Source organism: Salmo salar, chromosome 04 (assembly GCF_965601325.2).
Source record: "Salmo salar chromosome 04, fSalSal1, whole genome shotgun sequence".
NCBI classification, from domain to species: domain Eukaryota; kingdom Metazoa; phylum Chordata; class Actinopteri; order Salmoniformes; family Salmonidae; genus Salmo; species Salmo salar.
In genome coordinates this window covers 63,053,115-63,063,332 of record NC_138294.1, presented here as the reverse complement: position 1 = coordinate 63,063,332, position 10,218 = coordinate 63,053,115, and the positions used below count along the sequence as shown (strand labels likewise).

The 10,218-nt window shown below is 43.6% G+C and overlaps 1 long non-coding RNA gene across 1 annotated transcript; it reads right to left on the bottom strand.

Annotated features, from left to right (window-relative positions):
• Window positions 1-6,735: 6,735 nt before the first annotated feature.
• On the bottom strand, window positions 6,736-8,613 carry LOC145878659 (uncharacterized). The gene is made up of 2 exons (XR_014392168.1): window positions 8,224-8,613; window positions 6,736-7,427 (listed from the first exon to the last, which is right to left on the bottom strand). It is a non-coding gene; the product is annotated as an uncharacterized LOC145878659 (long non-coding RNA).
• Window positions 8,614-10,218: the final 1,605 nt, after the last annotated feature.

Genomic DNA, 10,218 nt, shown 5'->3' with positions numbered 1-10,218 from the left:
TTGTTTGTTGTAAGTGCTTGTGCACATGTTTACTAGTGCGTGTCGGGTTTTGTAACCATGTTGGTTATTGCTTTATGCCGTTGATTTTGAAATTAAACTGCTCCGGCTATTACCTTGTTCTGCTCTCCTGCGTCTGACTTCACTGCCACCAGTTACGCACGCCTTTACAATGTGAGTCTGGAAGGAGAGTTTACAGTCTAACCAGACACCTAGGTATTTGTAGTTATCCACATATTCTAGGTCAGAACCGTACAGAGTAGGGATGCTAGTCGGGCGGGAGGGTGCGGGCAGCAATCGGTTGAATGCATTTAGTTTTACTAGCATTTAAGAGCAGTTAGAGGCCACGGAAGGAGTGTTGTATGGCATTGAAGTTTGTTTGGAGGGTTGTTAGCACAGTGTCCAAAGAAGGGCCAGATGTATACAGAATGGTGTCGTCTGCGTAGAGGTGGAACAGAGAATCACCAGCAGCAAGAGCGACATCATTGATATATACAGAGAAAAGAGTCGGCCAGAGAATTGAACCCTGTGGCATCCCCATAGAGACTCCCTGAGGTCCGGACAACAGGCCCTCCAATTTGACACACTGAACTCTATCTGAGAAGTAGTTGGTGAACCAGGCGAGGCAGTCATTTGAGAAGCCAAGGCTATTGAGTCTGCTGATAAGAATGCGGTGATTGACAGAGTCGAAAGCCTTGGCCAGGTCGATGAAGATGGCTGCACAGTACTGTCTTTTATTGATGGTGGTTATGATATCGTTTAGGACCTTTCAGAACATCAGCTGTCTGAATTTGGGTGAAGGAGAAGTGGGGGGGGGGGGGGTGGCATGGGCAAGTTGCTGCAGGGGGTGCTGAGATTTTGGCCGGAGTATGGGTAGCCAGGTGGAAAGCATGGCCAGCCATAGAAAAATGCTTATTGAAATTATCGATTATCGTAGATTTATCGGTGGTGACAGTGTTTCCTATCCTCAGTGTAGTGGGAAGCTGGGAGGAGGTGCTCTTATTCTCCATGGACTTTACAGTGTCCCAAAACTTTTTGGAATTAGTGCTACAGGAAGAAAATTTATGTTTGATAAAGCTAGCCTTAGCTTTCCTAACTGACTGAGTATATTGGTTCCTGATTTCCCTGAAAAGTTGCATATCGCGGGGGCTATTCGATGCTAATGCAGAACGCCACAGGATATTTTTGTGCTGGATAAGGACAGTCAAATCTGGGGTGAACCAAGGGCTGTATCTGTTCTTAGTTCTACATTTTTTGAATGGGGCATGCTTATTTAAGATTGTGAGGAAAGCACTTTTGATGAGCAACCAGGGATCCTCTACTGATGGGTTAAGGTCAATATCCTTCCAGGATATCCGGGCCAGGTCGATTAGAAAGGCCTGCTCGCTGAAGTGTTTAGTGAGCGTTTGACAGTGATGAAGGGTGGTCGTTTGACCGCGGACCCATCATGCACGCAGGCAATGAGGCAGTGATCAATGAGATTCTGGTTGAAGATAGCAGAGATATATTTAGATTGCAAGTTGGTCCTGATGATATCTAAGAGCCTGCCCATGGTTACGGATTTAGGGTTGTACCTGGTAGGTTCCTTGATAATTTGTGTGAGATTGAGGGGAACTAGCTTAGATTGCAGGATGGCCGGGGTGTTAAGCATGTCCCAGTTTAGGTCACCTAACAGTACAAACACTGAAGATAGATGGGGGGTGATCACTTCACATATGGTGTCCTGGGCACAGCTGGGGGCTGAAGGGGGCCTATAACAAGCGGCAATGTTGAGAGACTTGTTTGGGCACAGACCTGGATAGTAATACAGAACTCTGCAGGCTATCTCTGCAGTAGATTGCAACTCCGCCCCCTTTGGCAGTTCTATCTTGTCAGAAAATGTTGTAGTTAGGGATGGAAATTTCAGGATTTTTGCTGGCCTTCCTAAGCCAGCATTCAGACATGGCTAGGAGATCCGGGTTGGCAGAGTGTGCTAAAGCAGTGAATAAAACAAACTTAGGGAGGAGGCTTCTAATGTTAACATGCATGAAACCAAGGCTTTTACGGTTACAGAAGTCAACAAATGAGAGTGCCTGGGGAATGGGAGTGATGCTGGGGGCTGCAGGGCCTGGGTTAACCTCTACATCACCAGAGGATCAGAAGAGGAGTAGGAAAAGGGTATGGCTAAAGGCTATAAGAACTGGTCGTCTAGTGTGTTCGGAATAGAGTGTAATAAGAGCAGATTTCTGGGCGCGGAATAATAGATTCAAGGCATAATGTACAGACAAGGGTGTGGTAGGATGTGAGTACAGTGGAGGTAAACCTAGGCATTGAGTGACGATGAGAGGTTTTGTCTCTAGAGCGGGGTGGAACAAAGAGGGGATGGAACAAAAGGGCTAGCTAAGGCATATTGAGTAGGGCTGTAGGCTCTACAGTGAAATAACACGAAAATCGCTAACGAAAACAGCAATAGACAAGGAATATTGACATTAGGGAGAGGCATGTGTAGCCGAGTGATCATAGGGTCCAGTGAGTAGCTAAGCGAGCTGGAGACACGGCGATTCAGACAGCTAGCAGGCCGGGGCTAGTAGGCTAGCAGATGGGCCTCAGGGGGACGTCGCAATGGAAGAGCCTGTTGAAACTCTCTCGGACGGTTACATCGGCAGACCAGTCGTGATGGATCAGCGGGGTTCCATGTCGGCAGCAAAGGGCCCAGGCCAATTGGCAAAAGAGGTATTGAAACCCAGGAATTGTCTGATGGATCTCTTTGGCAAGCCGGGATATAGGCCTAGCTCGATGCTTGCTTTGGGACAGAGACGTTAGCCAGGAGTAGCCACTCGGATAGCAGCTGGCTAGCTGTGATGATCCAGAGTAAATGTTCAGAGCTTGCGGTAGGAATCCGGAGATGTGTTAGAGAAAAAGCAGTCCGATATGCTCTGGGTTGACATCGCGCTGTGCAGACTGGAAGGAATTGGCCGGGCTGAGGCTGGCTGATGTCTTAGTTAACGGTGAGGACCGCTAGCAGTGGCTAACTGACTACTAGCTAGTAGCTAGTTAGCTGGCTAGCTTCTAATGGGGGTTCTGGTTCTAAAGTATAAAAAATAGCAGATCCATACCACATTGGGTGAGGCGGGTTGCAGGATAGTATGTTCAGTCCATAGATTGAAATTGAGATTAAAAATATAAAAAATATATACGAAATATATACGAAGAAAGCGATATATACACGGGACAGGACAAGACAAACAAAACAGACGCCCGACTGCTACGCCATCTTGGAATCTCATGCAGGCTGGAGTCGCTCACCTCCACCTCTATAGGTAAAAATATGAAATAGGTGTAATGACTCAGTAGCTCTGTCTCTCGTGGACTTAACAGGATTTAACAATCCTTCTGTAAGTGACACAAATTTACAGGGTTTGTGACTAAGTCAGTGACAGTATGTGAATGATTCATAAACAATGTACCTAGCTCATTCATCCAGCCACTCAGCATGGCTACAAGAATGGCCACCACATTTCCCCCATTGAGCGATGCTGCCACCGCCAAGTAGGAGGCATCGAAGTAGAGGAAGTAGGAGATGGAGGAGGTGGGATCAGGGATATTTGGCGGAGTGAAATCAAGTGGCATGGCATAGGTCAGCTGGGCTGAGGTGCTTATATTGACAAATGCAAATAGGGATAGAAATAGTTAGCTCAGTATAATCAATGGTCAAGTTGTGATTTTTTAAAATGTATTTAACCTTTATTTAACTAGGTAGGTCAGTTAAGAACAAATTCTTATTTACAATGACGGCCTACACCAGGCAAACCCGGACGAAGCTGGGCCAATTGTGCGCCCCCCTATGGGACTCCCAATCACGGCCAGTTGTAATACAGACTGGAATCGAACCAGCGTGTCTGTAGTGATGCTTCTAGCACTGAGATGCAGTGCCTTAGACCGCTGCGCCCTCGGCGCCCCCCTACCATTAGCATTTAGGCACTACTGTAGATCTGAAAGATGGATAGGTGTAAGCACAGAATGGTTCGTTTTCCACCTAGGATATTAGGAAGTGTAAGGTGGAGCTACTACCATATAGCTTAAACCTATCCAATCCTCGTTCAGCAATACTATTGACATTCAAAGGTCAGACCACCCCTCTTCCCCAGGCTTCACCTGCGTCCGTCCTGTTAGTCATGCAGGAGTAGACAGAACACTGGAAGTCCCCCAGGGCTGCCCCTACAGGTGTGTTGGTGTGGACACCATGCCACTCAGAGCACGTCTGCCTAGCCATGCAGCCAGATGGCACACACTCAGGGAGCAGGTACACAGGAAAGCCAGCATCGTTCAGATTAGAGCATGCACACACACACACACACACAGTCTTGCGCAGCAAACCTTGTGGGGACATACAATTCAGTCACATTCAAAATCCTATTTTCCATAACCCCTAACCCTAAACCTAACTCCAACCCTAACCCGTACCCAGGGGCGGAAATCCCGGGGGGGACGGGGGGGACACGACCCCCCCATCCTGGGAAAAATATGATTTGTCCCCCCCAATATATCACTGAAACATAACTATGTAATTTAAATAATATTAATAATACGCAATGAAAGCAATTGTGCTGATTATAGACACTTAATAGCTCGTTATTTAAGTTACAAAAGATTGCGACCCCCCCCACCCTTTGCCTCACAATGGTTTGATCCACTGCCAATTCCTTAGCTTGCGAGGTAACGTAGAGGTCGTATCTACTGTCTGAAAGGCACTCAATGCACATAACTGACGTGAGGTTAATCCAGTCAATCGCGCACACACACTAGCTGAATATGCAGAGCTAGCGCGCAAATATTAACTATTAAGCTAGCTAGTACCTATTCCATTTATGTGGCGTCGTCAAAGATGGAATCTTTGCTATCGTCAATTTATTCCAAGATCAGCATGCATGTAAGTTAGTGCTTCAAAGTCCCTGTGATAAGGTTAGCGATAAACTGAACAGAACTACACTCTCTTCTACCATTGTTTTAAATATATTTAATGGTCTCGTTGCAAAAGCTAAATTGTCGCAAGGGAACTTTTATTTATATATTTTATTTCACCTTTATTTAACCCGGGTAGCAAAGATTATAGCAAACACCACTGAATTGGTGTTCGCTAGCTTTGCAAATTCAGCTATTGTTAGAAGCCAGCCAATATGAAACAAACGATTAAAATTACAAAAGGTTGCAGCATATGTTGTGTAAATGGTGAACTCATACAGCTGTCAACTCTTGTCATTGCAATCCGTTTCACACTTGCTAGCTACCTTTTAGATCGAAGCCCATATAGAATGATAGAAGATAAGATGATAGAAGCCCATCTCCTACTGTAAATAACCTACATACTGTGTGTGTGTAGCCAACCAGGTAGAAAAATGGCAGAAAAATGGCAGAAAAAAGACGGACATCAGAGTATTTTTCAGTACACCAAAACGCAAAGTAAGAACCCTAGTAGCCTAATATCTCAAAGACTAGTTGATAAAATGTTCATAAGAAAGAAATGAAATTCTAATGGAAATGTTTCACAATGATGTCATTAGGCAGAGCAGGCAACAGATGGCACACAGACAGCAGAGTTGGGGACAGATATGCAGGGTCAGACTGGCAGAGACAGGGAGTCTCAGGTAAGTTTGTTGAGTCTTTGTTTGGCAACATTATGAAAGGTTCTCAATTTTTTTACTTGTAAAATAGGAACATAATTGGAAAATGCCATGGATACCCCCACTCTCAACTTAAACTGGTGACTGAACTAAGATTTGTTAAAGGCAATGGTATTGCTGTTGTGATTAGTTGTGTAGTTTTGGGTACCGGTAGTTAGGAGTACGGCAAACACCTTATTTCTTTGCTTCCTCAATATACATTTACCATATTAAACGTAGGCTATGTGTTACAGCACTACTTTTGGTGTCCCCCTCAGGAATTGCTCTTGAGAAAATGTAATGTAATTGTCCCCTCCAAAGTTGATATCAGATTTTCGCCCCTGCCTGTACCCTTACCATAACTCTAACCCTGACCCTAACCTTAACCCTAACCCTAGCTCCTAACCCTAAAACTAAACCTAGCTCCTAACCCTAAAACTAATTCTAACCTCAACCCCCTACAAACAGCATTTGACCTTGTGGGGACCAACAAAATGTCCCCAGTTGGTAAATGTTTTGTTGGTTTACTATTCTTGTGCGGACTTCTGGTACCCACAGGTATAGTTAAACACGTCCACAGCTGCATGTTAGCTAACCTACAACATAACACAACACATCCATTCAAATAATGTTCAGTATGTAGTATGTTAGTGATAACATCCTTCTTTACTAAAATAGAATTAGTGCTAAAAGAAGAAGAACAAGAAGAACAAGAAGAAGGAGGCCAGGATATTGTGCTCACATATCTATGTTCCACTGGTTGGTGGCAGTTTGAAGTAGCCCCAGCTGGCTGCATTCTGGCCAGTCATCATGGCACAGCTCTCCGAACCTCAAAGAATGGACACCATATATTCATTGATGGTTCTTGTCACAGTGAAGTCAGACAGGAACCCCGGCCTGCATTCAAATGCAAAGTGAAAAGCAGAATGTCCAAGCTTTCTGAATCTATCAGTATATATAGTAAACTCCTGCACATAGGATAAGTGTGAACTGGGTGCATAGACATGCACTTATGAGGAGTCCACTGGCTGTATATGAAGTACACCTATTGCTCAAAATCAGCCCAGTCATGTAGACATGATATTATAGGCCTATCAAATCAATTCAAATCAAGTTTTATTGGTTACATACACGTGTTTAGCAGATGTTATTGAGTGTAGCGAAATGCTTGTGCTTCTAGTTCTGACAGTGCAGCAATATCTAACAATTTCACAACAAATACCTCATACACACAAATCTAAGTTAAGGAATGGAAAGAAGAAGAATATATAAATATATGGATGAGCAATTTCAGAGCGGCATAGGCTAAGATGCAATAGATAGTATAGAATACAGTATATACATATGAGATGAGTAATGCAAGATATGTAAACATTATTAAAGTGACATTATCAAAGTGACTAGTGTTCCATTTATTAAAGTGGCCAATGATTTCAAGTCTGTATGTAGGCAGCAGCCTCTCTGTGCTAGTGAAGGCTATTTAACAGTCTGATGGCCTTGAGATAGAAGCTGTTTTTCAGTCTCTCGGTCCCAGCTTTGATGCACCTGTACTGACCTCGCCTTCTGGATGATAGCGGGGTGAACAGGCAGTGGCTCGGGTGGTTGTTGTCCTTGATGATCTTTTGGCCTTCCTGTGACATCGGGTGCTGTAGGTGACCTGGAGGGCAGGTAGTTTACCACCGGTGATGCGTTGTGCAGACCGCACCACCCTCTGGATAGCCATGAGGTTGTTAGGTGCAGTTGCTGTACCAGGCGGTGATACAGCCCGGCAGGATGCTCTCAATTGTGTATCTGTAAAGGTTTGTGAGGGTTTTAGGTGACAAGCCAACTTTCTTCAGCCTCCTGAGGTTGAAGAGAGCTGTTGCACCTTCTTCACCACACTGTGTGTGTGGGTGGACCATTTCAGCTTGTCAGTGATATGTTTGCTGGTATATGCCTCATGTACCAAAAGATAGTGACACAATCAAAGCCCGTGGCTATGATGAGATGTGAATCTGGGTTTGGAAGAGTACACAGGAAATAACTGTTGCAGCACCCATCCTGCCTGGTGATCAGCTGTCTGGTGTCTCTAGGTCTGAAGAGCTGACAGCTGTCTACACCTGACCAATCACAGCCTGAGTGTAACGACAGTTGTCATGGAGAGAAGACCAAGGCGCAACAGGTATGTGAATACTCAAATTTAATTTACAAAAAGGAGTAAAGCATCCACTTAACAAAACAATAAAGGTGACAACAGCAACAGTTCTGCAGACTATTAAACGCAGTGCAAAAACAACCACCCACAACCCCAAAGAAAAACACACACACCTATATAGGACTTCCAATCAAAGGCAACTCAACACACCTGCCTTCAATTGGAAGTCCCAATCAACAACACAATCATTCACATACACAAAAACTGCCACGTCCTGACCCCAAAACTAATACAATAGCTCCATCTGCTGGTCAGGACGTGACACTGAGGGTATACAGTGATCATAAAGAACTTGTTTGGATAAAGAGATCTGGTATTTTCTAAATCAAAAATCTATATCACATAGGCCTAATAGTGGGTGACACACTATTTATGACCCAAAAAATGTTTTACCTGTTTGGGCTTTCCAGAATATAACCGCATGCATTTGTCCAGACACCCCAATTCTACAGACATTCTGGAGCTTGTCTCTAGGCAGAGATGTGATGCACTCATTCAGAGTTGTTATGATTTGTCACATGTCCTGATTTTTGACCTGCAAAAGAAAACCCAATCATATATTTTTTTACCAAAAAAGTGTTAAACAAATCAAAATATATTTTATATTTGAGATTCTTCAAAGTAGCTACATTTGGCCTTGATGACAGCTTTGCACACTCTTGGCATTCTTTCAATCAGCTTCATGAGGTAGTCACCTGGAATGCATTTCAATTGAGAGGTGTGCCTTGTTAAAAGTTCATTTGTGGAATTTCTTTCCTTCTTAATTAGTTTGAGCCAATCAGTTGTGCTGTGACAAGGTAGGGGTGGTATACAGAAGATAGCCCTATTTGGTAAAAGACCAAGTCCATATTATGGCAAGAACAGCTCAAATAAGCAAAGAGAAACTACAGTCCATCATTACTTTAAGACATGAAGGTCAGTAAATCCAGAAAACGTCAAGAACTTTGAAAGTTTCTTCAAGCGCAGTCGCAAAAACCATCAAGCGCTATGATGAAACTTCCTTTTCATGAGGACCCCCACAGAAAAGGAAGATCCAGAGTTACCTATACTGCAGAGGATAAGTCCATTAGTTACCAGCCTAAGAAATTGCAGCCCAAATAAATGCTTCACAGAGTTCAAGTAACAGACACATCTCAAAATCAACTGTTTAGAGGAGACTGCTTAAATCAGGCTTTCTTGGTCGAATTGCTACAAAGAAACCACTACTAAAGGACACCATTAATAAGAAGAGACATGCTTGGGCCAAGAAACACGAGCAATGGACATTAGACCGGTGGAAATCTGTCCTTTGGTCAGATGAATCCAAACTTGAGATTTTTGGTTCCTACCTCCGTATCTTTGTAAGACGCAGAGTAGGTGAACGGATTATCTCCGCATGTGTAGTTCCCACCATGAAGCATGGAGGAGGAGGTGTGATGGTGCTTTGCTGGTGACACTGTCTGATTTATTTTTAGTTCAAGGCACACTTCACCAGGATGGCTACCACAACATTCTGCAGCGATACGCCATCCCATCTGGTTTGAGCTTAGAGGGACTATCATTTATTTTTCAACAGGACAATGACACAACACATCTCCAGGCTGTGTAAGGGTTATTTGACCAAGAAGGAGAGTGATGGAGTGCTGCATCAGATGACCTGGCCTCCACAATCACCCGACCTTAACCCAATTGAGATGGTTTGAGATGAGCTGGACAGCAGTGAAGGAAAAGCAGCCAACAAGTGCTCAGCATATGTGGGAACTTCTTCAAGACCGTTGGGAAAGCATTCCAGGTGAAGCTGGTTGAGAGAATGCCAAGAGTGTGCAAAGCTGTCATCAAGGCAAAGGGCGGCTACTTTGAAGAATCTAACATATATTTTGATTTGTTAAAAAAAATAAGGTTATTACATGATTCCATGTGTGCTATTACATCGTTTTGATGTCTTCACTATTTTTCTACAATGTAGAAAATAGTCAAACAAAGAAAAACCCTTGAATGAGTAGGCGTGTCCAAACTTTTGACTGGTACTCTACATACATGCGTTTCGTCGCTGTAGATAGCCGTCTTGGTTTGCAAAGATAAGCTATCCGTTACTGTTTTTGATCTAATATCAAGTAACACAACTTTGACTGAAGTAATTCCTATATCTATGTCCAGAACATAGTTCGCCATGGTTAGCTGCTTCTGAGATTAGGCTCCTTAGCCTATTAATTATTGTACATTTTATCCAGAGCCCAGCGATTGTAAACAGAGGGCGTTACTAATTTGATCTAAGGCGGACACCATAGACCAAAGTTCGTTTTGGTCACAGGTCACAACAAATACAGTTTAAATATATTGCAAAATTGAATTCAAGAAAATGAATGTGTGATTAAATTGAATTGAAAAGCACATTCATCCACTGACTTC